General features: G+C 33.8%; 1 protein-coding gene and 1 pseudogene across 1 annotated transcript in view; one reads left to right on the forward strand and one right to left on the reverse strand.

The window, feature by feature from the left end:
• The window catches only part of LOC132696851 (uncharacterized), a 102,922-nt gene that overhangs the window by 15,101 nt on the left and 63,559 nt on the right, over positions 1–24,262 (forward strand). The gene's annotated exons all lie outside the window — the stretch shown is intronic.
• On the reverse strand, positions 6,173–6,965 carry LOC132696273 (tigger transposable element-derived protein 6-like; annotated as a pseudogene).

Genomic DNA, 24,262 nt, shown 5'->3' on the forward strand with positions numbered 1-24,262 from the left:
ATAAATGTTATTGCACTCGATCTTCCGCGTCGGCTGGTTAAAGAATTTTACCGACCAGGTGAACGATTATGGAGGAAAACATGTTTTCTGGAATCTAAAAATTACCAAAAAAAAATTCAAAATTTTTTAAAAAATACTTGGTAAAATTTGATTGCACCCAATTCCTTTAGTTTAAATGTGAACATGGACTTTTATTCCTCTGCTAAATTTGAAGTTGATATCTGCAAATTTAGGACACTTAACAATATTCTCAAAAGTTTTTGATGTCTATGCGGGCTATTCAGGAAAAACCAAAAGACGAGAACGGAGAACGGACAGAAAAAAAATTTTTTTTTTCGAGAATGATCATTTCTGTACCAACGGTGATCCCGTAGGACCTACCGTTACCGAGATATCAAATTTTTATACGAGCGCAGATACTTTCGAAACATTTAATTTCATCGATTTTCGAAAGTAACAAGGATGCATGACAGACGCATAATCCTGTGACTCAGAAAATGAAGCCTGCAATGGGCACGATAATGTGCACCACACAGAACCCTAATCGCTCTATTTTGTAATTTAAAAAATGGTCTGTGCTGTAGTACTGTATGGCATAACAAACACGTTTTAAGTCTTTCAAAGGTTATTAAATCATCAGATTCGATAGAGCTTTAGAGGGCTCATCTGTATGCTGTGTTATCTATAGTGAGCCCAATAGCTTAACACTGTTTCATACCGCTGTCCTGGAGTTAGTCGGTTTTTTCGAATTATGTTTATTTCTTATCTTTGCTTAAAAGATTATTGGCACAAAACCTTTCGGCTAGATCGACAGCAGCAATTGAAGGATCAAACTAAGTTTCAAAGATTTAAGTCATTGAACAACAACAACAAACACCAAAATTGAGTTTTGAGGCACTCCATATTTTAGTTCCTTAATGTCTGAAAGTGTATTATTAAAAAAAAAACAGTTAAGAACTTTCGAGAAGCTTCAAAGGTACGCGAGCATTTTGTCAATAAAATATCATATGGTACACAGCACAAATTGACAAATCGCCCATTGTACAATGCCGCATTAAAGCCCTTAAAGCCCTAAGAAGTGTCTTCATGATGATAATAAATTGACTGTCTTACTAGAAATGTCCTCGCACATATCTGATCTTATTACCGCCATACTGTTATGAGGCAAATCCTATAAAATTGAAGTGGGTCAAAATAAAAGGACTTGCCCTACGTGCATCTTGAAAAACAGGACATTTTAGAACGCTAAATGTCCGTCATTGGTAATCCGGCAAAACAGTATCGTACGCGACTGGGGGAAAAGCCATAAGTTCGGTTAAAAATGCACCCGACGCTTTTTAATCGCGTCGCTGCCGTCTGGAGAGTCACATCTCTTCACTCAATTTGTGGCGAAGTTTTAATTGGTTCCATTTGCTGCGCCGCACTCGGATAATTACAGAGCCGGGGAACTTGTCGGGTTATTGTTTTACGTGCGCTTTAATTTGTCAATCGAAATGCGGATGAATGTCTAAAAATAGAACGCATCCAGAGAGAAAACGAAAGAGACATTAAACCAATAAGGGAGATACGTAGACTTCGATTCGTTAGATTGGCACTACCGTATCCCTCTTGAAATTCGTCAAAACCTGAGAGCTCGAATCTAACGAGAGGCGACAGTGGCCAACCTAGTTACTTTTGCAAAAATTGATAAAATCGCAATTTTCGAAAGTATACCTAGTAAATTTATTACGGTAGTTCAATCATTCTCGAATCATTTGAACTAGGCAGTAAAAGTTTTGCTCCTTTTTATCACCCCACAGGCACACGAGGTATCCAAAAATGGCGGCGTACCGCGGCGGCCATTTTTTTTTTAATTTTAGACTGTTTTGTATTGTAAGTGTCCGAAATTTGAAAATATTGATGCTGAAAATTACAAATGTCCAAGAAAAAAATCAATTTTGGGAAACCATTTATGCGATCTAAAAAATTCTTGAACAAGAATGTACAGCACACGCCTGGTATTCTCAACAAACTGAAAATTGCGTTCCCCTTGAAATGCAAATTAACCATAACTAGATGTATATGATTCAGTTTCCAAATTCTATTGCACGGATTTATAGCCTCCTAGGCCTCCTAAAATTTTGTAATTAAGTTTTTCATTTATTGTACAGGGTGTTCGGGAGATTCTGCGCTATATTAAAAAATGAAGTAGGTGTCTCAAATTTGGCAGAAAAATAAAAGTGCATACCCAAAGCTAAACGGCAGAAAATGGGTGCAATCAAATCTCCCAAAGTCTTTTTTTTTTGAAAATTTTGTTCGAGTTGTTTTTGCTTCCAGAAAAAGAATTGGTTTCTCTAAGGCTATTTATCTGATCGGCAAAACTCTTGAGCCAAAGAACGCGAAAGGTCCGGGTGTATAAATTTTACTTCCAGCATTTTTGCGATTATATACAGGGTATTTCAGTTATGGATATATATCGAATAGACCCTGAACATTTTTTTCTGTAGTTAGTTACTAGTTGTAAATTAAAACTCGTGAAAAATGTGGCTATGTGGTTTATAAAGTCCTGTATGCCGCATCGAGAGCTACAATTTTTGTATTTTCGGGTTTCGTCTATCACCTACGCTGCTCGAGACATTTAAGGACGTCCATATGACATGAGTGACTATTACGACGTACTATATAGTTTCAGAAAAAATTTTTTTGTTGAAAACCATTTACTCTATTGTAAAATATTTTTCGCCAAGAAACGTGGGAGATCCAGGGTTATAACCTCGATTATGCACAGGGTGTGTCCGTAATGGGACCCCGGAAAATGCCGGTTGAGATAATTTGCTTTAAGAATATCGTAAACTGTGTCGAGACCTACAATTTTCCAATTTACAGTTTTCGTCTATCATATCGGGGGCGCGATAAATTAAAAAAAATATAATTGGAAATCGCTATTGCTGATACAAATTTGTATATTTAAAAATGTTTGACACGGCTTTAAAGTTCATCGAGCCCTTATTTTAAAGACACTTTATATGCAATACTATTCTACTCATTTTGCGAAAGTTCCATAGTGGTCCGCATTTTTATTTTTACATAATATTCTTTCAATTACGTGGAGAAATTCGTGTGATTATCTATTCTCTATTCTCTATTGTCTATTCTCTTTTCCTATAGATACTAATCGATAAGTCGTTTATTCAAAATATTTAAATATTCCAGACATATGTTTAGAAAAATGCTCTTATCATCTAAAGCCGAATTTTTTTCTACAAGCCCACGAAAAGAAAAAAATAGCGAATAAGCGAATAAAAAAATATCAACTATTATATTTCATAATAATAATAATTTGTGAAACTAGTGCAAAAAGTATGTATTTGTGCACAAATACACTTTTTGTACTTGTTACACTAAACATTTTTTCTAGGATCGAATTCATTTTAACTGATTTACAAGAATTAAGTATGAAAGCAATACCACAAATTGACGTTACCAAAAATCGTCGATTTTTCAAAACTAAATTAACAAATTATGTAAATTAAACAAGGTGGGCACGCGTCAGTGGCGAGCCGCCACCGTGGGCCCCAAACCTAATTCCATTTGTAACAAAATCTAACACCTGTCCGGCAGATGGCCGAAGACTTACCCACAGCTGAGATTATAAATTATGTAAATTTCTCCTTTTTTGCTTTTCCGTCGGTAATAGAAATAATGCCCCAAACGTCAAGTGGCACCGGTGTATAAGTAGAATGGTTTGAAAAATATTTCCACTCTTACAACATTACCTGCGTCTAAAATCGTACGTCAAACTTTCCGTAATATCCGTAGGATCCAATGTTTTGCAAATATGGACCGTTTATTTTGAAAGTGGTGAACTCCATTTAAAAAATATATAGATATCACCTAATTCATGCTTAATTAAATGTATATTTTATTTGTATATCTAGTCCGTATTCAATTTCTTTATTTATTGATGTAAGTTCAATTGATGGAGGTGGCTTAACAGATGGTTGCCGATTGTTATTTTCATTTGTGTCATCTTACGTGTCAAGACTTGCTAATATAGGTTACTTATTCTATTTTTATCTTAAAATGGATAACTTCATATTAACATATGTAGCTATAGACAAATAGAAAAAAATTAATAACATTTGTAAATATTTATTTTAGTTAATTATAGATAAAATCACGTTGAATATAAACAGAAGAATAATTGAGGATGAAAACAATTTCGCTATGAGCAACAAATTAACGAATCGTAAAATAGAAGAAGATTAATATAGTTAGAATCTTCATCAGATGAGGATACTGCTATTGGGAACTTAGCTTCAACATCAAAATTAAGCGAAATAGTGGACAAAAGTATTGTACAAAAAGACGAAAATTTTAATCAACTGCAATTGCTCAAAAAAAGAATGTATTGATGAAACACAACGTAAGGAAATTTTTTGATAAGTGCTGGAATATAGGTGATGTTAAACAAAATGTATTTCTATATGATAGTGTTCTACGAGAATCTGTCAATAGAGAAAGACCGATATATAATTCGGGCATCATTTAAGTATGTAAGAAGTTTTTCCTCCTAAAATCCTAAAATCGCATGAAATCATTCCGGAAAACATGCGTGGAAATATGTATTGCTCTTGCAGAAGAACTAGTGAGCTATTGACGAACACAGTGATAGACCACATAAACAGCTTTCCGGCATTTGAAAGTCACTATACTCCTGAATTAAACATAAAAAAAATTATACTTGAAAAAACTGCCACATGCACAGTACAGTACAGTAAGTACTATCAGTATATTGTAATTTTGACAATGTACTTGGCGTCTAAAATTACATTTTATATATTGCCATGAGCATTTGTAAACAAAATTGGATTAAAATGAAGTTCAAGTGATTTTTTGAAATTGGAAATAAACGATTTTTACAGTTGTCTACTTTTGAAAATGGTGTAATTCCATTTACAGCCCATAAATATGTATTATTGTTTTCTAATTCGCCTAAAAGAAATCTATATAATCAAATTAAATATTTTTATAACAATAGAAACATTGCCAGAGTTCATATAATTTACCCAATCTTTTTCCTTCATTTATATTCTAACCTCTAATTTTCTCGAAACAAGAGAATATGGACTTACACCATTTTCGTGGTCCATATAATCTGTTCGTTTTGAATAGAAGAGTAATAATATATTGAACGGTAATGAAATCTAATCAATAATCTTAGAAACATACAGAAACTTTTGTCCGCTTATGGGAGTTGTCCGCTTAAAGAATTGTGTGTAAGTATAAATGATAAGAGGAAAAGGAAACAGAAACTGGCAACATTTTGAAACTAGTTATGTATTTATCTGCAATATATACATGGTGTAAAAATTAAAAAAAAAACATTATTCCTTAGGTTTTTGAAAAAAGTCTAAAATGCTTGTCTGACGAAATTTCTCCATATTTTACCGAAGGAGACAAATTTCGTAATAACTTTCTAAATTTTTGTGTCCAAATGCAATGGAATCATCTCTAGCAAATGTTTTTAACATTGAAATATGATTTAGAGCTTCCCGATATGAATACATCGTTTTGAACTGCATGGTGCTTCCACTCTTTCTTCCGAGTCATCTGGACTATCTTCTTCAAGTGGGCCGCGGCTTTCTACATCCAATTTCGAAAAGTTGTCAACGACATTTTCTTCTGCTGTTCTGTTATCGTCTAAGGTCATATGTTTTGCATGTCGCTCAGCAAGTGTCGCTAAGGGCAGATCACCTTTAGGATCGTAATAGTCTTGTTCACTAAATTCTGAGCTACATTCACCTTTTATGAATAGAGCTTTGCCAAAACAATTCTTAATTGTCGAGGAATTTACTTTATTCCATGCAGTTTTTATAAAATACAAATCTTCTAACACATCGATAGACTTTGTGAGCTCAGATCAGCTTTGACCATCTTCAATTTTTGTTAAAATATGTTTTAAGATCAAGTGCCGATAATAAAATTTGAAGTTTTGTATGATACCTTGATCCAAGGGCTGACAAACTGAAGTTGTGTTTGGCGGTAAAAATATCATTTTCACATTTTTCAATTTCATTTAACGAGAGCATGCATCGTCCAAAAATAAAAGAACTTGCTTTTTTTGGATTGCCATTTTCTGGTCGAATTGGAGGTTGCTCCAGACATGATTTCTCGGGTTATCCATGCCTTTTTATTGGATTTCCTTAATAGCAACGTTCTTTAAAGCACGAGGACGAGCCGCTTTCCTGATCACAATGAAATCGTATTTTTCACCTGTCGTATTTGCACAGAATAAAATGGTTTCTCTGTCTTTAGACAACTTTACATCCACACATGTTTCTCCTTTGAGAGACACAGTTTTGTCGGGCAATGCCCGAAAAAAAAGTTTACTTTCATCTGCGTTATACACATCTTCTGGTTAGTAGCCATGCATGTACGGAAGTTTTTCCAAAAACTGTGGCACATCAACTTGATTTACTGCACCAGCATGCATGTACGGAAGTTTTTCCAAAAACTGTGGCACATCAACTTGATTTACTGCACCAGCTTCACCAGATATGCATTTAAAACTAACACTATGTCTCTTGCGCCACTATTGTTGTAACCCAAAGTAGTCGCAATTTCCTTAGCTTTTATTTTCACTAACGGCCCTAAGATTGGAATTTTCTAATTTCTAGCTTTAACAAACCACTCAAAACATCTTTTGTCTATAGCAAAAGCTTCCTTTTTCAAAAAATCCTTCTTTTGATTTATGTTAGTTCCAGATTGGAATTTACTTCTGATATCTTCCTTATTTTTGGCTATTTCAGCTGCTTGCGTTTTCCCAATATTAAACCTCTTTGCAAATCACGAACTGAAACACTTTCTTTGTCTAAAACGTTAACAACTTCCATCTTTTCCTCTAACGAGGGCGTCCTTTTTTTCGTTGCCATTTTTCTCAAAATTATACGAACTACGAATCTGAAGACAAAACACAACATTAAATGCAGGCTAGCAAACGAAATGTGTAAATTATAAAGTTTCCATTTTTGGTGATTATATCATTAAAAGTAACAAGGGCTTCTAACACATCTAATCATCTTCCTGATAATACCAAAAATATTCGAAACTATGAAAGATTTCTAATGTGACTGAAATCGTTTTTAAACTTGTCATAAAGTAATTATTTATATCAAAAAGCCTAGTTAGTGTACAGTGCATAGTGTTTATCATAGATGAGCCGTTTATTTGTCATTTGTCCTTGATAACAGTGCTTCTAAGCACTGCCCAGTATATTTTTGTAAACTACATATATTTTTTGCATTTATTTGTTAATTCAAATAAAGAACTTAGTAAACAAAACATTTTGAGATGAAGAATGAATTGTTATTTTTATTGCTGCGATAAGATACAGTACTATTTCAAATTCACACTAAATCTCCGTTAAATAAATTTCTTAAATAAAATTTCCGATTTTTATCTAAAAGACCAATATAATTTTGTTCCTGATAGATATTTCTTGCCAAATTTTCACTAGTAATACTACAAGAGATCAAATTCGTTTAGGAACATTTTTACAAAATTATCATGATCAAAATATTCATGAGCTCGAAAACATTTCCTAATTTAATTTGATTCGTGTGGCATTCAATAAGAAAATTGCACACCAAATTGTGTTTGAAAATCAAAAACTTATTTTTCGATTTCCAAGAACGTCAACTTTTGTCTTCATCAAGTACCAGCAAAATATTGAATTTTTCGCCGACTTGATTGTTTAGTTGCCACGGCAACTAAGTGAAACCCTAACCTAAGTAGTGTGAATAAACTAGTTTTTAAATATTATATATGCTTCATTAGACAAAGACATTTAACTCATTCAATTCCAAGACCTGCATTTTCACCATTAAGAAGAAAGGAGGTGTCAGATTGTCAAAAACATATTCTGTTATTATAAACGTCAAAAAATTTCCAGTACAGTTCGCTGTTGGGTACCCACGACGAAGAAAAAAGCACGTTTTGATTGCTTAAAAACTAGAGGTGTGGAATTCTCTAAAGAATAATTTTTGTAATGTTTAATAATTTCCAAAATAGCTCAAGCTCGAGTATTATTACAAATAAAAAAGTTGGAAAATTGAAAATAGGGCGTTCCATTTAAGAAAATTTATGTTTTATTCGTCTGGCTTTTTTGAGCCGCTCGGTATACTTTAAAATAATTTCACATTATGGATCCTAACAATCTTTACAACTTTTGTAAATTCCATTGAAAGTGAATGTGGCTTCTGGTTTTTTCGCTCTATGATTACCCCTCGGTTAAGATATTCTAAAGTCTGCTACTCTACCGAAGAAACGGGAAAACCAAGATTGATATTTATGTAAATGATAGTCATGGTTAAATCAAACATATTATGTCCTTTTAGAAGCGAAATGAAGAAACAAAACAGCAGAAACTTTGACCACACTGAAACGATGGAATCAAAAAAGTACAATCTAGAGAGTTTGACCCTAGAAACTGTACCAAAGGCGACTGGACCAAAAACTTCTAACAACAACTCATGACAAAACAGTTCAAGAAGTATACACAAATATAATAAGCAGCATTCGAAGTGTAGCAGAAGAGGCCCTTGGAGAAAGAAAACAAACCCATAGCAAAAATATATAGTGGAGCGAAGAAATAGAAAAAAAAGAATTGAAAAGAAGAAAAAAGAAGAACGCGCACAGAAAGTGGTTAAGTAGTAAAGAACAACAAGATAGAAATGCATACCTAGAGATCAAAAGAGCAACAAGACAAAAAGTAAAAACTGCAAAATGACAGATGCGGACAAGAAATGCCAAAAGATAAATGCTTACTTGGTAGGCAGAAAATGTACTGGATCGTGGAAATTCTTAAGAAAATTAAAAACCACAGAAAAACAGACCAACAAATTGCAATTTATACCTATTAACCAATGGAAAGAATTCTATGCAAAACTCTTGACTCAAAAAAGGGACGAATATGTGAGAAGATCCCCTAACGAAATAAATATTGAGGGAGAACTTGTTAGCATCAACATAACACAAATGAAAAATTCGGTTGCAGAACTTAAAAATAATCGAGCCCCGGGACCGGAGGCGACCCTGGCGAGTTACTAAAGTATGGAACGGAAAGGCTCTTTAGCGCATTAACATGGTGCCTGAATAAATACTTAAACGGTGCCCCAATACCAAGCAGTAAAGAAAGTAGCTCATAGATCGTCAATTCGCAAAAAAGGAAATAAACAAGACTGTACTAACTATAGAGGTATATCTGTGACCAGTGCCTTAAGCTGGTTATATGGATGAATCTTTCTAGATCTAATAGAGCATGAATATCAAGAAGAGATTTCGCGCTGGGAGAACCTGCACCTATAATGTTTTCTGTGTGAAACAATTGATAGAAGAAAAGACTGCAACCAATCAGGAAACACGCCTCATGTTTATTGACCTCCACAAAGCATATGATACTGTCCCCGTCAACAGATTGCTTCAAGTATTACAAGATACCAACATCAACTTTACTCTAATTAAAGCTCTAACAAACCTGTATGAAGAATCCACATCTTGGATAAAGATAGGTATACATTGCCTGAAAAATTCCTGATGAATAAGTGTTTACGGCAAGGCTGCTGCATATCACCTACATTATTTAAGATCTATGTGGCAAAGGCTCTAAGACACTGGAAGAGGAAGTGCAACGGTATGGGGGTCCATGTTTTTAGACCCTACAATTTGCGGGTGATCAGGTTATCATAGCCAATGATAAAGAAAATCTAGAGTACATGACAAAAAAATTACAAGAAGAGTATAAACAATGGGGTTTGGAGATCAACACGCAAAAAACCAAATACCTACCGAATGGCGCAGAATTATTACTGTACTAGAAAATGAGGAGATGCAGCAGGGAGTGATATTTGATTCAACTGGCAAAGATGAGGAGGGTATCAAAAAACGAATAACTCAAGCTAGACGAAGAATTGGCTGTCTGAATGGAATATTTTGGAGTACGAAGATGGAAAAGAAAACGGAAAACCACACTGGTAAAAAGCAGTCTACTATGCGGCGCAGAAATATGAAGGACAACGGAGGCCAATCGAAGGAGACTTGAAGCGGTAGAAATGGACGTCTTTAGAAGAACACTGAGAATTTCTAGAAGAGACAGGATCCGCAATGAAGAAATTAAACAATGAATAGGAATAGATGGATAGTACCGATATTGAAAGAACAAAAATAAACTACTAATATGGTACGGTCACGTTCAAAGAATGGATGATAGCAGACTTTCGAAGAAAGTAATGGAATGGATACCCCAGAACTGTAGAAATCGAGATTTGACACAGGGCCAATAGAATGACAATGACATGGAAGGTAGGCATCGGACAACGTCGCAATTATTAATTATTATTGTTTATATATTAATTATTATTATAATTATTCCGGCAATCGAAAAATCAAAACTGGTGGTTTACAGTCCTGACCGGTATCGTTTAACGAACAGATCAATCAATCTACCAACCGATCAATACTCGTCGCATCGAATGACAACCGAATTTAGAAAACATTTCCCACGTATGTCGGCGCTTCCGACCAAATTAGGCATTAAATTTAAAAGCGTCGTTTATAAGCGATGATCGGCTTCGGAAATTAATAAACAGTTTACTTTCTGCGTGCAGAGAGTAATTTTCGTAGCGGTCCGCTCAAATTAAAGGTAATGGCGAAATGGTGTTAAGGATAACTTAATATATAAACACAAACGCATTTTAAGTTCCCCTCTCCATTTATGGCGACGCGGTGAGTGCCCGATGATTTTAATACTCGCGTATTTTTGAATAATTTATAGAAAGTCAACAGCGTGAAGCATCTTCCCGATTTTCCGTTATGTATATATTTATTTACTATTTAATTGATTTAATTAATGCTTTTCTTCGACTTGGGAAGTTTTTATTGCAAATACGGATGGGTAAGGCGCAAGGGAATGCTAAGGCGCAGTATAAAGGACTTCCGCCAAGAATTCCTATCGATTTTAAAATAATTCTAAGTAATTCCAGATCAATTACAAGGAATTATAACTAAATTAAAGCGATTCTGGTGTACACCCTTTCCTCTCTGGTTTACCCTTCAGCAGAAGCCTCTGGTCAGTTGGTTAATTGGATTGGATAATGATTTTGTCATTTTGTAATTTTTGTATCTATTAGATGATTATTATTATTTAAGTCTAGATTTACAGGGCGTTGCCACATGGATATTTTGCACTGGATCCTAGTCGGATTTATCATATATATCATATATATATATATATATATATATATATATATATATATATATATATATATATATATATATATATATATATATATATATATATATATATATATATATATATATATATATATATATATATATATATATATATATATATATATATATATATATAACAAATTTTAGTTAATTGGGGTATCGGTCCTGATGAGGGCTCAAATAAAAGGCTTTTGTGCTACACCAAGCTTTCGAAAATGTTTATTTTCTTCTTCAGGGGCTACAATATGAAAGCGGCTCTTAGTTATTTAATACTAAAGTCTTCTAGTTAAAGTACTTACTGCTACAGTGCCATTATAGGCCAACACCAAACTCATCCGGATAACAGAAAGAATCAAATACGACCGTTAATTATTATAACCGAGGGCAGCCATCTAGACGAAATTGTTGTTACATTTTATTTAAACGAATTTTACTTCAAACGCAAAACGCAAATGATGGAAAGGTTTTATTAATATGACTACCGCCAGCCGTCCAGTTTTTTTCCCTTCTTTTTTTCCCTTTTGTTACCTCTTTTTTGTTTACAAGGCACCTAATGTATAGAGGCTTGGGACTATTTTTCTAAATTATAATTACATTGTGACGACACTATTATCAGCAAACGCAATTCGATTGACGGTTGGTTGTAAAGTTAAGACATTAGAGTAGATCACACTGAGGCCATCAATGTCAGATCTTTTATTGACCGATTTCGGTTCCAAGAAGATCTCCACCATTTCCAAAATTGCTCTTTTGTTGTAGTTGCTTTCTTTATGGAGAATTTTTGTTTCAACAAAGTTAACATCGTGATCCATTTGGTTAGAGTGTGTTGCTAATGAACAGGTGTTCTTATTGAGTCTGCAGTCACTCTTGTGTGACGTAATTCTATCCTTAAGTACTCGCGATGTCTGTCCTATGTATACCTGATCACACTGATTACAGGGGATGCTATAAATTACTTCTGAATTCTTTTGTACCTCATCCTTATCTTTTAGTTTGCTAAAGACACTCCCCAATGTTTTTGTTTGTTTATATGCTATCTTAATATTTGTTTGTGCTCTCAGAATTTTTGTGAGTGTGGTCGTTAATTCTTTAATGTATGGCAATGAAAAATAAAAACATCTCAGATCGTCCATTTCTGGGCTATCTGAGTGGACGACCGTGTTCCGCGGGTTTGGAGCTCTTAGTGGGGTCGTGCTATATAACAATTTTTTAGTTAACCTACTTGGGTATGAGTTGTTAATCAGCATGTCGTAAAGCTTATTAAGATTTTTTTGTCTTAGTGATGGGTGAGAAATCCTCTCTATTCGTGTCTTTAATGCTATGACCAAATTTATTTTTGTTTTCGTTGTATGGTAAGAGTGGAAATTCATATATCTCCCCGAACTGGTCGGTTTTATGTACCAATCTAATATAATTTTGTTATCGTTGTTCCGGATCACTTTAGTGTCCAGAAATGGTACGCTTTTATCAATTTCCTCCTCTACTGTAAATTGTATGTGTGCATCATAGCTGTTAAACACTGTGAGAGTTTCCCTCACGCAACTTTCAGGTATGGAAGTAATTATATCATCCACATATTTTTTCAGAAATGGTAACTGAAACGACAGCTTATCTACGCACACCTCAAGTAGGTCATCCATAACGTATTGAGCTAATATTGGAGAAATGATGGCACCCATCGGTGTACCTAATTTTTGTTTGTAAAATTCATTGTTAAATCTAAAATACGTTGTATCAAAGACAAACTGAAGTATCTTTAGGAAACAAATTAGTTTCCAATATCCATTAGAAAAGTAGATTGCAATGCTGTTGCTGAAGCAATCTCCAATCAATAAGTACATTTCTGAGATATTGTTAGACCCAATGCGGAAGAATTACGTTACAAATTAGAAAAAAATAACACGCCAGTTTTCCATCCATCGCCACTTGACTTGAGACTCCCGGATCTGTCAAGAGTATTTTTAATAGGCAGCTAATTCATTGTAAAATACGAGATCGATTTTTGGTACAAAGATTATCAGATTCAAAAGGAGAGAAGCCATTTACGCAATGGGCTTATTAATAACCCCTCTTCTAATAGCATGCGTACACATATTTTACTGTTCTTTGAGAGGCCATAACTTATACGGGCTATTAATAACATAAAGGAACATAACATAATATGCAGGGCCATTTTTATGAAAGTAAATGTATCCTCTGGAGGGGCCGAAAGAGTTGAATTTTGACGTAGCCTCACTCTGTGTTTAATTGTCCATCATTGGGCAAAAAATATTTTTTTTGATAACTACAAAAGAATGATGATGAATACAAAAAGAAGAGGGCTGTTACCAAAATATGTGAAAAATATTTACCCATTATAATAATGTCACTGCCTAGCCACTGTTAATAAACAAAAGAAGTAGTAGCTTCCGATCGTAATGAGGATTCTAATAATCATTAAGATCCAGAACGAAAAAGATTCAGCAACAAATCCCAGCAGCAATATTTTTTTCAATTGGATTTTAAATATTATTTAATAGTTCAATATGAATTCAGTATTCAACATTTATGCACTACTTGCTTTTGAATATAGAAAAAAAAACCTATTACGATGTTTCAAAATGAAGGTGAATCTCGACGCTTTTATCAAATCAGATCTAAACCACCCTGTACGTTCATAAATTTGGCTCAAATTCTCTTAGTCTGAGGTCAAATATCATCATTTATCATTTATACCTTACCCGCACTCAATCGAAGACACCCTGTGTATTAAAATGTGGAAAGTTTTCAGCCAACTAATTATTTAATTTGCCTATGTAATTGGCAACAGCATTAGGTCGTCTGTAATAATACCTAACCCTTAATGTTGTTAAATTACAACAATTACAGTTGTGTATTCTACAAAAGTAGAGACCACTACTAAGACTAATTTACAGTAAGCACATGAAGTCCCCTTTTGAACGGTTTCATATATTGCGATGAAATTTGGTATTATATAACACAATTTTCTTTTTTTAGTCAAAAGGACGGTTTGACATAGTTTGGTTTTTTATATTTTAGTAGAATGGTGGGTCTTGTGACATTTAATTATGAAAGTCTTTTTATTCCGTCGCTAAACTCGTTTTTTATTTTCAAATACCACCATATAACTTTATGTTTTTCAAGTTCCAGTAGTTATTTCTCTATTAAACTGGATCAGAGTTACTTTGTCCGAACCATATTCGGTCATTACGTTCTGTTGTTAAACATGATAACAAATAATTACTATAGTAGCAGTTTGATAGGGAAATAAGTCCTGAACTTGATAAAATTTTGTTATAGAATATTTTAAAAACCGAGATTAGCGAGTTGAAAAGGTGAATCTTTGAGGCCAAATTTTGGATACCCTGTATAAATATAGACAACACCAGTGACAAAAATGTGAACCTAAGCCTCTTTTTTATTATTTTGCCAAATAGGAGAATCAAATTTTCAGAATTCCAAAAATATGCACGTTCAAAGTTGGTTGAGCTAATTTTTTTCTAATATGAAAAATTTCAAAAACGGTTAGACATAGATATAGAACATTATACATAAAATATGTTTAGAATTTTTCCATTTGAAATAAGTAAGTTGGCAGCAACTTCCGGTTGAACCGGAAGTGACAGAACGGTGAAAAAATTTTAAAAAGGAAGTACACTTAGAGGTTACCTTAAACTGAAAAATTAAAAGGCGTTTCCAAATGACATCACAATAAACTTTGAAACTTTGAAACGGGTTAAGTGAAAAACCCTGCATAGGATCGTTCCACATTGCTTCGGTGACATTTTTATTTCTTTGTAAACAAAACACCATTATCTTATTTTCTCGAAGACTAAACTTTATACCGGAATTTTATCGTTTGTCAAATACACGGCTTTAAAAGTGAAGCAATAATGTAAACCTAGACGAAATTAGGACAGTAACTCGGCCGTATTCTTATCGGCGTTGCGTTGTTGATTGACGTTTTCAATTTTTACGTTCACGTCATCCGGTCGGTCGCGATGAACCCAAGCGGCTAGAGAAAGCGTTAATGAACGCGCCTACCCGCATCCTAATCGCTGTGAACGCACCCTAATTGGTTAAACGAATTAAAGCAGGAAAGACTTCGAGTGTCGCAAATATGAGCAGGGACCAGATTTCGTCTCACAAAATAAAACCCACTAACGTTGCACAGTGGTTCCAGGCATACCGAGTGTTCCACCATTAGGATATCGGTAACAGTAAGAGATACGGAGTGATTTAAATTAGGACAAAGTTGCACATCGGTGAGTTTAACAATGTGTCGCTTTGAAATTGAAATTATTTTTGTTACTTCCGAAAATATGGCGGAAAATCGGAAACTTCGGGCTTTCGTTTTTATATTTTTATGTCGTTATTTTAAAACTTAGAAAAAATCTGTAAATGCATTGGAACTTTTCAGGCTTCATCTTATGGCCAGGTTACAAATTCTTACGACGTTTCGTTTTTCTCAAACCATCATCAACTTTATTTATTCTTATGGTCCCTGTATTGGATTTTTGCAGTGTTGAATAGCCCGTTTTGTTGCCTTTTTGTTGATGTATCAGAAGTTGTATTTGTGTCACTTCAAATTTTAAATATTGAACAAAATCTTTTATACAATATAAGCTGTAAATTTTCAAAAATGTCGATGACATTGTAATTTCTATTGTATAACTGTGTCGTGAAAAATGGACTTTACCTATGAAGAAAAACGAGATATTTTAAAACTTTATTATAAAAATTATAGCAACTGTACTTTTTACAAAACTTCTGGATTTCTTCTGCTGCGGTTTTTGCTGCGTCGAACTTGCTGACGTTTCGTCGATCATCCTGTTGGCTTCTTCAGAGCTTGACTGAAACTGTCTCGAATTTTACTCTGTACCTGCTTATATATTATTTGAGAGGGGCGGGGCTATATGAGGGGCATCAACACCGTCTCATATAACTGATTCCCATATTGGTGACAGGTAGAGACCTGAGTCGCGGTTAAGGTTGTTAGGTTGTTTATAGATTTCTATAGACTTTCGGATTTTTCGTTGGTAGAAAAATTGATTACATGCAAGAGTTTTAGTTTTATCGAATAAAAATTTGTGTCCGGTTTCGTGATTGTGTTCGGCAACTGCTGATGAGTTTATTTGTCTTCGTCGTAAGGCTCTTTCGTGTTCTTTGAGCCTAGTTGATATTTTTCGTCCGGTTTCTCCAATTTGCTCTTTGCGGCATATGCATGGGATGCTGTAAACTGCTGGGCATCTTAAATGGAATTTTATCTTTGACGGACCGAAGATGTTGAGAGATTTTTGCACAAGTGGAAAATCTGGTTTTGACGTTATACTTCTTTAGAACTTTTGATCTGGGGACAGTAATATTTTGAATGTAAGGAAGGACCACAGTGGTAAGTGTATGATTGCTTTCGTCCTCATTGCTATTGGAAGGTTGTGGTGAAGTGCATTTTTTGATCGAACGCTTAATATCCTTAATGTGGAAATTATTACAGAGAATAGCAGAGGTAAGGTGTTTTAATTCTGGGTTGAGTTACTCGGGCTAAGATAGTTTTACGGCTCTGTAAACAAGATGATGATAACCGCTGATTTTTGGGCCGGATGGTGATGTGACCAGGCATTAAGGTATCGGTCTGTGTGCGTAGGTTTTCGGTAAACATAATGCCCCAATGTTGGGTCTGACTTTCTATTGATAAGAATATCTAAGAATGGAAGGTTATTATTAGTTTCCGACTCAATGATAAAAAGTGGTTTCGAGTGCTACAAAATTCATATCTCCCAACAATTCTATACAGGTGATCCGGAACGACGATTACAATTTTGTAATTGGCTACAAAGGAGACCCGATTTTCCAGCTTCCTAGAAAATGTGATTTGGACAGACAAAAGCACTTTTACATATCTGGAGCAATAGTAATCCTAAGCAAGCGATTTAGTCTTATGTGTCGGCAGGTTTAAAGACGAAAATTTTTGGTCCTTATTTTTTTAACGGCACTCTGAATGGAGAATCGCATTATCAGTTTTTGACATCAACACTTGAAGACTATTTGGATGATTTGCCTTTGATCTACTACAACAGCATGTCATTTCAGCAAGATGGTATCTCGACAAGGTTTGGTGGCAAATATGGGTCGGAAAGAATGGACCAGTGAGATGACCAGCGAGCTCTCCAGATCTCAGTGTCCTCGTCAAATGTTTATGAGACACACTTAAAAGTAGAGTGAATTTCAAGATATCGAAGAGCTCCAAATGCAGAGAAGGGCAAAACTGTGTTTGCAGAATCACGGACAACATTTTATTTATTTATTATTATCTTTATTTATTTATTTATTATTATCTTTACTTATTGCCATTACTATTGTCAGCTTTTTTAAAATATCCTGAAGTTTCTCATAATTTAGTACATTCATAATTTTATCTTAGTTTTTCCAACCAAGCAAACTCAGATTTCTATCCAATAATTTAAAGAAAGTTCAACGAGATTGTTCTCTTTCAGAACACATGTTTTTGTAATAAAGTTTAAGTATATCATGGCAAGGTCCATTTTTAACGACAGAGAAATGTTCTAGATATTAAAATGTCATCGACAGATTTGAAAATTCATGGCTTACTATGGTATAAAAGTTTTTGTTCAATATTTCGAATTTGAGAGAACACAAATACAACTTGTGATACATTAAACACTAAAATGCCGACCTTAAGAAAAAATAAAGTTGATGGTTTGAGAATAACGAAACGTCTTAAGTGAGTTTTCACCTGGCCATAAGAAGCTTGAAAAGTTCCAATGAAAATGTATTTACAGATTTTTGCTAAGTTTTAAAAAATAAAAAATAAAAACGAAAACCGGAAGTTTCAGATTTTTCGCCATATGTCAGGAAGTAACAAAAATAACTTAAATTTCAAACCGGCACATTATTGAACTCACAGATGGGCAACTTTGCCTTAATTGAAGTCATCCCGTCTGAGTCACCGTTACTGAGATCCTAATAGTGGCAACATAAATGAGGTACTATAATTACATGTCACAATTTTCTACTTAAATGCTTTAAAATTACTTAGCACATAACTTACTTTTCCATTAGAAATTCGGTCTTGAATTGGTTATACCTATTCAACAATATCAATAAAGGAATCAATAAAATATTACATACAGCACTAAATAACACAAACAACAACAAATATTCATTTAAACTTAACAACACTATAGAACTGCTTAGAAAAAACAATTTTTATTTTTTACTTTATAATACTTTATAATATCCTTAATTGTTGCTTTGGGAGTTGATTATGTCTCCTGACCTTTCCCTAAACATGCAGGAGAAATCCAGAAGATGTACATCACCCCAACTTTCCGAAAACGAAAAAGAAGAAATTATTTCTAACCTCGAATCCAGTTTAAATAAATTATCATTACATTACAAAATTCATGAGCTCTTATCACCAACTCAATAAAGATTCGACTTTAAACTTCAACTCTTTCAGTCCATAAAAAAGCCAGTTACTCCTCAAGACTCTAAATGTCCTCGAATCTATGGTCTTCGAAAAATTTACTTCTTCGACCTGTTGTTATCATCATTGGTTCACCAACGTACTGTTTAGACTAAATCCAATTTTTAAATCTTTCAGAAAAAAAAATCCAGTTTGCGTCTAGTTAGTTCTAGTTCTCTTTCCTAAATTTCCTGTTCCTGAAACATTAAGCAGCATCTCAAACATTTTAAAATCCTAAAACCTCCCTGCAGGCGTTTTTATTTTAATCAAAAAATGTCAGAAACAGCTATGGGTTCCCAACTTTCCCCGAAATAAGAAAATAAAAAATAAGAAACTAGCCATGAATAAGTTCCCCCTAAATTCTAAACTCCGTACACCATACTGATTGATACCTAAATGAAATATCATATCACCATCCAGCAACAAAATTATCTGCGATCATTTTTTTAGTGTTCAGAGCAATATCTCTATCTCAACCCGAATCTCCTAGCCAGGAACTAACACATCTCTCATCAGTTCTCAAACAATTTTCGTTATCAAGATATTAAATTAAAAAATACCCTTTACTAAAACCTCTTACACAAAGTAACTGCATAATGTCACCGATCATATATAGAAATGTTCTGAAAAAAATAACATCCAACCTAAACCTAGATCTGCTATCGATAAAATATTAAATTCCTCTCAGGACAGCAGGTAGTAGTTGTAGTTGTAGTTGTGGCAAAGAATACACCGAGGAAACAGGTGGGAAAATATCAACCAGACTAAAAGAATACCAGTCTTCTACAAAAAGCTACATCAGGACCTTCTGAACATCGGCACTAAACGGAACTCCAGATTTTATTCGATAAGATCAAAATACTTCTCTTGTCCTTTTTTCTAACCAAGAAAAATTCATGAATCTATCGAAATAATCAAACACCCGTCTTCTATTTGGCAATAGGTCATTTGTGAAGCAATTAAAGCGCCCCCAAGCATTCGACTCTGCCCGGAAAATATTTAAGGTGCACTTACAGCGCTCTGAAGAAGGCAACCGTATGTTTGCCGAAATATTATTCGATGCATCACCAGCCGAGATAGAGTCAACACCCGACAAAACGAAATCCAGAAAAAGTCTGTTCATAGATATAAGACAGTGACTACCTGATATGAATTAAGGAAAGACCCGGGCAAGCTGTAAGAATGAAATATGGCCGAACAGAATTGCTTAGAATTTAATTATTTGGGGTTTTGTTAGGAAAGATACTAAACAATATTTATTTATTTATGTATGTATTTATGTTTAAATCTAAAATAAAATTACAAATTATTTTTATTACCTACTTAAATTACTTACAATTATTCACATAATACATCAGTATCACTATCGCTATCATTGCCTGTTCTAATTATTATTTGTTCTATATTATTTGCAATATGGATATATGATTGTTCTGCTTTTTCTATATGTTTAACAGAATTTGCCCAACATTGTGGAGGGATGTTAAAAACTTCGGTTTCTATAAGTTTGAGGACATTGGAGTTAACACGGGGAAAACATTGTTACGACGAATGGCAGATTTCAGTTGGTACAAACATGTTCAATGGGATTAAATATACAGTGATAAGGTGGAAGCCTTAAACTGCATGCCCTAGATTTTTTGCATAATTATCACAGACGTATTCCTTTTGTTGGTTCAAGCTTTGTAGAACCTCAATTAATTGCTTTTTGGTATAATCTTCGCGAAAATAAATGTCGTTATTATACATGTAGTTTTGGATTGTTGCTTTTGTGTCGCATGAGGAACGGGTTTTAGTCAACTGTCTACTGTGATAACTTGCATTGCCCATTACAATGACGCTATTAGGAGGAATGTTTGGAACTAATTTATTTTTAAACCAACTTTCAAATAAATCAGCGGTGATGTCTTCCATTTGGAATCCAACCGTCTTTAGAGCCAGCATGCAAAATGGTTATTCTTTTACCTCTTTTTGATGGCGCGTTTGATTTACACTTATCAGTTGAGTCAACCCAACCCTTTTCCGGGGTATCATAAGTGTCGAACCAGGTTTCATCCAAGTAAATAATTTGTTGTTCTCTGTAATAAAATAATGTTTTCTAAATTTGGGCGAGAGCATCTCCTGAGATACACTAGACTTGTACATATTTTGCATAATTCGCACACAATTCAACACACGCTGTATTACACACAAAATAAGAATGATTACCAATAAACTTAAACTAAGCAGTATACCAAACTAAATAATATTAAACACAGGTAGGTATAAAATTATTTTCTATTACGGACCACAATTTTACCTGAATTTAAATTCCGAAACTTCAGGTAATACTCGTTGTATGTTCATGACCACCCTTGGATAATACCATTCAAAAGCAATCGGTCACTTTCTTATATCTATGAACAGACTTTACCTACAAGTTCCACAGCGTGCGGAAGTTTCTTTAAAAATTATCCCTAATTCTTTTATTAAAGAATTTTTTTTGGAGATCAACATCATATAACACTTTGTACGAGACATTTTCCCAGTATGATGGTACTTGAAATAATTTATACTTTTTATTTTTTGCCCTCCTGATAGTTCTATAGTGACTTTCTATTACATTTGAGATGTATTCCGATTTACCACTACTACCTTCAAACAGTATTTTCCAAACAAATTCAAATTTTTTGACAAAAAAAATAGATCCTGTGCAAATTTGAAAGGCGTTGTAACATCTCCTTATTAATTGCATTACAATTTTATCTTTGTCTGTAAGTTTGTAAAAGGTACAAATTAGTATCATTGGAGGGCAAGTAAGTTATTTGAACTACCTACTTACAATAGTCATGTAGCACAAATTTTAGTTCTTTTGAAAGCAGAGAAAAAAAATTATGGAACATATTTCCGTAAAAACTCATTAGCGTAGACAATAATATTTGTCGTTAGAGTAGTTTTTGTTGCCCACGCTAACGATGGTAATTAACGCGCTTGATGATTATATTCATTTCTTTTTTGTAATGGCCAATAAAAAATCAGGACAAAGGAGCGAGGGAAAAGAAAGCGAGATTTTGAAAGGAGAAAAAATTTGCTCGACAAGGAAATAAAAAAAAAGATATATCAAGACGAGACAAGAACAATTTAAAACACCAGCCAAAGGTATAGGAAGAAGAATAAATTTATAGAAAAACCTAATTATGCCAAGTTGACGCCAAAGAAAAAAAATATGCAAAATGAGCATAAATTGCACAAAAGTGTCTAAATCGAAAAATTAGGTCAACATTCTTAGAAGATTGAAACGATACGATATTCTCGCTAAATTAAAAATCCAGCAGAAACTTGCCCGTTATTAATTTTGGATTCAAAGTTTAGCTTTCTAAGTGAATGTCTTCGATTCCTTTTATTCTTGCAAAGAATATACTTTTGTTTTTATTAATAAACGTTATTGTTGAATAAATATTTTAGCTAATAGTTACTTAAGCCCGCCTATGACTAAAACTTGTCCCTTTGTCCCGTTCTAAAAATGATGTACTGTTTTATAATTTTCTTTGATGCTTTTCAAATTCCCTTTAATACAAAAAATATTTTTTTGTGAGAATTATCTATGTACGTAGATAATGTGAAACGCGATATATCGGATCTATTTCCTAAATACACTAAAAAAGAAAAGTCATTAATAAAAATAAAACTAAAAAACACTTCCAATTTTAAATCCTATTGTAATGAGTCAAACGACAAATTACTGTTGGTAGTTTGGCAGTCCGACAATAATAATTCAATAACAATACATTTAGCATATACGTTATTTTTTATCGACTAAAATGATTATTTCTTTACACTTTAACGGAAACAATAGAATTCTTTAGACGCCACGTGCGAGCCTAGGAGGTCCTCATTATGTATAAAAATAGATTGCCCCGTTATCACCCATTACGACAATGAAACCTATTGTTTATTTTAGTCATAACAATATGCTAATTCCATTTCAACACAAAGCGAGTAAGAAGCAATAATAATCACATGGCCGCCTAAGGGCTTTCCGACCATAAATATTTCGTCTGACACCTGCCCTTTGGGTATTCTTTACCTACTTCTTCTGCCGGAATCTAGGCTCAGGTAGTTAATACATATAATACATCGATTACGTCCCCGTTAGGACTTGCAGTTAGAACATGTTAAATCTAGTTTTACTTATTTTTTCAATCTAAATTTTTTGTGCAAAAGAAGAGCCTAAAAATTAGGTTACATTTTTATTATTTATTTAATGACAAAAAATACGCTATAAAAATTTACTTTGTTCCAGTTTTGCTCCTAGACAATGCTACTGAGCAAAAATTCCGTCATAATTATAAATAGGCCTTAGGTACCCAACTAACTAACTAACCAAAACTTAACATAGATTTTCACAATGTCCAAATAATGCCAAATTTTTACTGGAAACAAACAACACATACGACAACACCCTGTCAGATGAAATGAGCTTTCAAAGGTGTGTAACCAAAACTAACCAAAACTTAACAATGTTTCGAATATTATAAAATACTACTCTTCGCCGACCACTTGAAAATATACACCAAGATCGAAACCTCCGATGACTGTCTAAATCTCCAAGAAGAACTTCTGTGCTTGGAACAACACTGTCAATATAGTCATATTTTCCTGAATCCCGCCAAATGTTCCTCCTTCCTTCCTTTACCAAAAATGTAAAAACAAATAAACTCAACATACAATATTAATAACACCAACTTAGAGCGAGTGGCGGAGGTTAAAGATCTGGGGGTAACGCTGGACGAAAAGTGGATTTTTAAGACTCATATGGATAGCGTAATAATCGAATCGAACAAAATGACCGGTTTCATAAAAAGAAACTCAATAGATTTTAAAAACTCTTCGTCTCAGTCATTTGGAATCCTAATTACAACATCCACATCACGCGTTTGGAACGTGTGCGATCAAGTTGACTCTCCATACCTCTTATCAAAGATTAAACTACGAATGCCAGGGCAGAAGGCAAGAGATAGGGCGCTATTTGATGTCGACCACTACCGAACCAACATACGACAGAACTCTCCGATCACTAGATTACAAGATATATTTAATTTTCTTAACTGCTTTCTTGATGTTCGATATTTTTGTTACTCCTATTAAAGGTTTTAAAAGCAGAGTGAAATAATATTTTCTAGGACTTAATACGACATAGAACACCCTAATTAAAATGTAAACTTGTAGTCTTTATATTATTATATCACTTTGCATCATGCTATATTCACTTTGTGCTGATGGGTGCAATAATTTAGCTTTATTTGTAAGATACAACGGGAATGCTTTTTTTGGTACTTTGTACTGTATGCAACCTAAATTGTCAATAAATAAATAAATAAATAATCTGACAGCGACGTTACTACATGCAGTTTACGATGACTGCTTTTTGCAATACAACTTCATTTGTAAATTTTAGTTATCATTGCTCCGAGTAATCAGATGAGCCATGGTAGTTGGAGTTCAGAGAAATAATCGTATCGTTTT

The sequence above is a fragment of the Cylas formicarius genome, unplaced genomic scaffold (genome assembly GCF_029955315.1).
Source record: "Cylas formicarius isolate icCylForm1 unplaced genomic scaffold, icCylForm1.1 PGA_scaffold_1__22_contigs__length_36826433, whole genome shotgun sequence".
Taxonomy (NCBI): Eukaryota; Metazoa; Arthropoda; class Insecta; order Coleoptera; family Brentidae; genus Cylas; species Cylas formicarius.